The sequence below is a fragment of the Arachis hypogaea genome, chromosome 15, assembly GCF_003086295.3.
Source record: "Arachis hypogaea cultivar Tifrunner chromosome 15, arahy.Tifrunner.gnm2.J5K5, whole genome shotgun sequence".
NCBI classification, from domain to species: domain Eukaryota; kingdom Viridiplantae; phylum Streptophyta; class Magnoliopsida; order Fabales; family Fabaceae; genus Arachis; species Arachis hypogaea.
Window position 1 is genome coordinate 151,836,669 of NC_092050.1, and position 6,674 is coordinate 151,843,342.

At 30.5% G+C, this 6,674-nt stretch overlaps 1 long non-coding RNA gene across 1 annotated transcript; it reads left to right on the forward strand.

Moving 5' to 3' along the window:
- The first annotated feature begins 1,977 nt into the window (after positions 1-1,977).
- On the forward strand, positions 1,978-5,715 carry LOC112751377 (uncharacterized). The gene is made up of 2 exons (XR_011872555.1): positions 1,978-2,273; positions 5,368-5,715. It is a non-coding gene; the product is annotated as an uncharacterized lncRNA (long non-coding RNA).
- Positions 5,716-6,674: the final 959 nt, after the last annotated feature.

Consider the following 6,674-nt stretch of genomic DNA (forward strand, 5'->3'; position numbering starts at 1 on the left):
TGTAAGTTCCAATACCTTGCCTGCGTCCCTCATGCCATGCTCCTTCATAGCAGTGTCCATTGGCAAAGTAGTATACACCAAATTCATGGATTTTGTCTCCAAAATACTCCCCTGCATACCTATCCCCATTTCCACACCAAAACACAATATAGAAATTGACAAAATTCTATACAATTAAGAAAAAAGCAGAGCAGTGAGAACAAGAAAGTTACCTAAAATGGTAACAACCGAGTCTATGCTTGACGCCAAAAATAATATAATGCCAAAAATAATGTTTGCCATCATACAACATTAACATAATAACTAATAAGTTAACAGCAATAATTTTTAGTGCAAACATTGATTTAGTGAAATTAACGGCACTGAAGTCTACTTGTGAAAATTATTTGGTCTTTTTACCTGTTTAATTTGGTTTTTTTTCTAGCTAAAATAAAATGCTAGTGCCTCTGGATTTTTCAATAAATTTTCACACTCCTAGCATGTTAGGCAGTAATAATAATACATTCCCAAATCAATATAGCACACCAGGTCATATATTATAATTTCAACTAACTAAATCATATTGATTATTGTAGGTCATATAAACTAATTTTGGATTTAATAAGTCTTCGAAAGTTAACCAGATTCGTTATTCTATAAAATGTTGAATACTAAGTTAGGATCAATTCAATTAAGTGAGTTAGTCACTTGTCTTATCAACCTTTGTGTAGCTAGCGATTGGTTACTTATCAATTGGGAATAATGTAAAGTAACCATAAGTTTGAAATTGATGAAAAGTTAAGCAAGAAAGTGATTCAATTATAATTTTATGAGGCTAAATAAAATTCAAAGTCAAGAACTGAGGCAGCTAATTATTTCAACCATTTCAACTAAAGATATAATAATACAATGCCATAAAGGAAAAGAAAAGAAAAAGAGAATTCAAAGGGGAATGGGGAATAGGCAGTAGTATTTAATTTTCACACAACATCAACACTTGAACCAAATCAACTTGAGCAGTTTTCTACCAACTCCAATTCCCCAATTTTATTGTATTAAGGACCACAAAAGGTCACAGGTTCATGTGAAGATGCAAACAAATTAGCGGACAAAGAAAAATTAGGAAAATAAACATTTCATTTTTCTAAAATAATTTCAAAATTAAAAGCAATTCTGAACTTGGGAAAACAAAAAAATAGATTCAAAACTGCAAATACGGCAGGTTCGAATAAGTAACTACATACATAACTCTATCTCTATACCTTCTTCATTTAGTTAGGTGGCATTATCAGGAATTGAATTTAAGAAAAATGTGTTGTAGAATGCATGCTCAGAATCAAGACTCAATATAACAAATTAGATTAAGTCAATAGATGTCAAAGTAGATATGAATATTGTGCTTCACGAACTTACCGGGTCCGTTGAGAGACAAGAGACACAGGTCCGACACCGTGGCGATAGTGGCGGTGCAGACCCGAAAGCACCCAATCCGCAGCAATGAGAGGACCGTCAGAGGCTTCAAGACGCGATTGTGATGCGCTGGAGATAGGCGCGCCGTCGTTGCTCGGTCGTATCCAGCGTTTCTAGCGGCGACGTGAAAGACCGGAAGATTTGGGGAGAGGAGACAAGAAGAAGTCTGGACTGGGTTCTAGCTACCGTGGGTACAGGAAGAACTAAAATCTGGATTTGGGATTAGGGTTTCATATAAAATTTAAGGGTATAATTGTAAATTTAACAATTTTAGTATTTAGTTTTAATCAATGTTCTGAGAACCGGACCGGACCGGCCGGTTCAACCGGGTTAACCGGAAATCGGTCACCTAGCCGATCCGGTCCACATGGAAAACCGCCCTGCAAAAAACCGGTGAAAAAACCGGCCGAACCGGTGGTTAACCGACGAACCGGGTGAACCGGCCCGGTTTTTGTCAACGCCGGTTCTCTCCCAGCCCCCTGAAAACGGCGTCGTATTAACTTAAAAAAAAAAAAATTAAAACAGCCAATATCTGAAGCTGCTTCCCCCTTCCCTTCGACATTTCCCATTTTCCCCCAAATCTCCAAAACTAACCTAAAGCCAAAATCCCTTCACCTTTGTTTCGAAGACAGCCACCCTAATCGGAGCTGCAGACGGCGGAGGTGGTCGTCTTGTCTGCGTCGACGCTGGAGTCGCGGGTCGTGGGTCACCGTCGCTCGTCGTCTTCTCTACTTCCAGGGTCGCTCACCGTCGCTCGTCCATCACTGGTCGTCTTCTCTGCTTCGTGCTCGCTTACCGTCGCTGGTCGTCTTCTCTCCTTCGAGGTTAGTTCGTTCTGGCCTCTGGGTTGAACCAGTTTAAGGCTTCTGATGTTAGGGTTTAGGGTTGTGCTTCCTGCTCGGTTGTTAAGCTCTGTTATTAAATTTTATTTTTTTTTGTTCTGTGCTTCAAATTATTAAGGCTGTTGTATGTTGGATAATTTGATTAAGTTCTGTGTTCTTGACTTCTTGGTTGATAATGATTTCTGTTCTGTTAATTTTTGATTGTTAATTTCGGTTGTTAGGGTGGATAATGAACTATGCTCTGTTAATAATGAACTCTGCTCTGTTATTAAATTTTGTTGGTTTTTTTTGTTCTGTGCTTCAAATTATTAAGGCTGTTGTATGTTGAATAAATTGATTAAGTTCTGTGTTCTTGGTTGATTAAATTCTGTTCTTGGTTGAATAAAGTGAATAAATTGTATGTTGTTGGCATTCTGAATTTAGATGGAACAGTCCCAAAATGATCAACAACAACAACATAATGCTGTACAAGAATCTCATTTGAAGTTGTCTTTGACCTTTTAATGATGAATTATGTATTGTTTATTTTGTGAAATTATTAAATTTTGAATCTTATTAGTTTAAAAATTATTGCATTTAACTTTTTAAAATTATGTTTTGATTTTTTTTTATAATTTTATTATATATTTAATTAAACCGGTTCAACCACGGTTCAACTCCGATTGAACCATTGAACCATTGAACCAGTCACTTGACCGGTTCGATGACCGGTCCGGTTCTCGCAACCTTGGTTTTAATTCAAACCAAACAGGATACTGAGATAAAATTCAGTCCTGTACACTATTACACCAAACACAATACTAAGATTTTTTTATGTTCCTGTTTCTCAGTCACTATTCCTCAGTCACTGTCTCGCAAACAAACACTACCAAACAGCTCTTAATTTATTTTTTTATCAAAGATAATATATAGATATATTTTATTAAATAAAAAAAATAAATATCCAATGTATAAGAAAAAAGGAGGACTCCCAAAGTCATTATTGGAACTAATAGTTTTAATAGAGACAAACATAATTGCTAATAGATGAAGAAAAAAAATAACGTAAGAAAAAAAAGAGAAAATTCAAAGATCACATGCGTACTTCACCTTTTGGTACGACACTGATGCAGCAAAAACGGTCAACTGCTCTCACTACTTTCATGAGATTCGGTTTGGTGTTCTCAAAAACAAAATTTTTTTTTAATTTTTAGTTTTTTACACACTCTAACAAAAATTAGTTAACAACTGTTGATTTCTGTCTTTTTTTTATTATTACTTTAGATAGAAAATAATTAATTCCCATTCTTACATGAAATTATTGAATGGATTAACTATTGGAATCTGATTTAATGGACTGCTTTTCTAATTTTTTTTAATCTAAATACGTGAAAATACAATAATTAATGGTTTTAACATAGATTGACATCTTGGATAAGTTGGATTGGTATTTAAGAAGCGGTGGTAGAACAATTTTATCACTGAAAGACGTATATGAAATGCTTTTCATATAAAAATTTAGTGTGTGTTTGGATTACAGTTTATAAATTGGAGTTTGAATAAAATTGATTTTGTAAACTTGATTTTGATGAAAAGTAAGTTTGTGTTAAAGTGATTTATGTTTGGTAATCTTTGTATCAAAATGAATTATAGTAAAATAAATATTGTTTGGATTCTACTACTCAAAATCATTTTTAAATAAAAAATTATTAAAATAGACACCAACTTAAATAATTTTTGTATATTATCTTATCATTATAATTTAGATAATTGAATAGATTTTATTAATTAATTTTATAATAAAATTAATATTTATACACTAAAATAAAAATAATATATAAAAATTGACAAAATATATTTTTAATTAAAACTAACAAAATATAAATTTTAGAGAGTACTAAAAATAATAAAAAAATTAAATATTTATCTTAGTAGTAATTGAAATAAATCAAAAAAAATTATGATATTTTTTATATAGTATATTTTTAGTATTCTTAGTACTTTTTTTTAGTATGCTATAATTTATTATTATTATTATTATTATTATTATTATTATTATTATTATTATTATTATTATTATTATTTACAATTAATTTTTTGTTTAATTTACTTTATCTAATAGAATCAATAAATTATATTATAAAAAGATAATAAAAATAATACAAAAAATTACAATTATAAAAGTGTATAATATCAAATAAATAATTAATAAAAAATAAAAATAAAAATAATAAAAAAAGAGAGTTCATGTAAATAACAATAATAAGAATTTTATAAATAATATAATAACATGCATAAAGGATAAAGTTGGTAAAAGGTAAATAAAGATGGAGTATTAATGGCTAGAAGCCCGTTTGTAAAACGCAGAAGCTTAAAATTGTAGCTTCTTGAAAACCATGATTTTAAAAGCAAAATCATTTCTACGTTCATAAATAAAAAATTTGTCAAACCAAAAATTGAAACTTTCAAGAAGACTAAACGTACTTCTTCTCTTATAACGCGTTTGCCAAGCACACCCTTAAACTTTGTGTGGTACTTGAATTTTTCAGATATTCTTTTATACTTCAGGGTGTTGTGCTGTGTTTATATTTAGTTTAAAGAACATATAAAAAAATTGGTATGCAATCTTGTATTCTAAATTTATATCATACTCTTTTGACTTGTTAAGAGTTCACTGTAATTTATCTTCGCTTTCATCTGATTTAATTAAGAAGGAATGTTAAAGGCTAGTAATTTTTGTGATTTGTAGCTGTCAAATAGTCATTAATGATGATTTTAATGCTTTGAAATTGATATGAGATTTCATCTAATAACTCATTTTTTTTATTGGTTACATGCTGGTTAGAATTTAACAAAATTGCTGACTAATTAAGAGTATTTTGTTATTTAATTCTGTGTAACACGTTGAATTTAATCATCATGTAAAATTATTGTTAATTCTCCACATTATTTTTCTTTCCTTTCTTGAATGGATAAAGGACAATGGGCTTTTTTTTATTTTAAAAAAAAACACAAAAACCTATTATGTAAAAAATAAATCATTTTTACCTTTTGTTCTTATTCCATGAAAGTATTTAATACTCAATTCTTGGCGCAGGATTAGCAGCGTAGGTGGCCCCGTTGTGGTTAGGGATGCTAAACGGGTCTAAATTTGTTCGGGTCAATCTGTGTAATCTGTTATAAAAAGTGGATTAGGCTGAAAAATTGGAATCGTTAAAGAACAAAAACTCATCTAACTCGCATCGCTTAAACCGCGGGTTTCGGCAGGGCGGAGCAAATTTTTCTGCTGGGTTTATTTTTTTTGTAAGGTGGAATTTTTGTAATTTTTTGGCTAAAATACAACTTCTCCCAACCCAACTTACAAGAGTATGAAGATGAAAATTGAGTATTTTGGATTATGTTTATATTGCTTTGAAGAAATTATTTATAATTATGTTTTGGATTATGTTTATTTTGCTTTGGAGACAATATTTATAATTATGTTTTGGATGAAAATTTGGTTTATAATTATGTTTATTAGATATTTATAATTACAAAGACCTTAATGTTTGTGAATATAAAAAATATAATTTTTTATACCTTTAGAAATTATAAATTTATTAATATGGTTGTGAAATTATATATATTATTTAGTAGATATATAATAATAAAAAAAAGAAGCCCGCCAACCCGCCAGCTCGCTAGCTCGCAATTAAGCGGGGCAGGATAAAATTCTAGGACTGCCTCATTAGGTAGAGCAGGACGGACCAACTCGTTAAAAGGCAGGCTTCTAACGGGACAAGATAAGGCGAGACGGACTTCCCCGCTTGCTAGCCCTAGTTGTGATCTGTGTATTTTCAAATTAGGACATTGAGATTTTTGTAAGATGCGAGAATTAATACTCTCAATTTTTTTATTTAAAAAAATATAAAAAAAATATATTAGAATATTAGAGATTATATTTTCTCTTTTTAAATTAAAAAAATTAAAAAAATCTATTTTCGTGCAATAATGCAGCATCGTGGAGGTGATTGAAGACGCATTTATGAATAGATTCTATTATAATTATACTACGCTAACTACAACGACCATGTAAAATTATTAAAATTAAAATTATATTTTTTTATATTTTAATAATATTTTAGTATACTTTTTTAAACAATATTTTTTAAAATATTATAGTAGCCATCTATTATGTTGTAATGGCATTTTGCGCTCTCAACTACTTTGCGGTTCTGACCCTGTTATTTTTCTTCATGGAGATGGAAGAAGTTGGGATGATGGTAGGGTGGGGTTATGAAATGTGTATTAGTATATTTACTATTTTGATTTCTATTTTTTTCTAGTCCTTGAATTAGTGATATGAGCTTTGGCATTCTCCTCGAACAGGATAAGTAAGTTATTATTTTTTTGGTAAAAAATTAT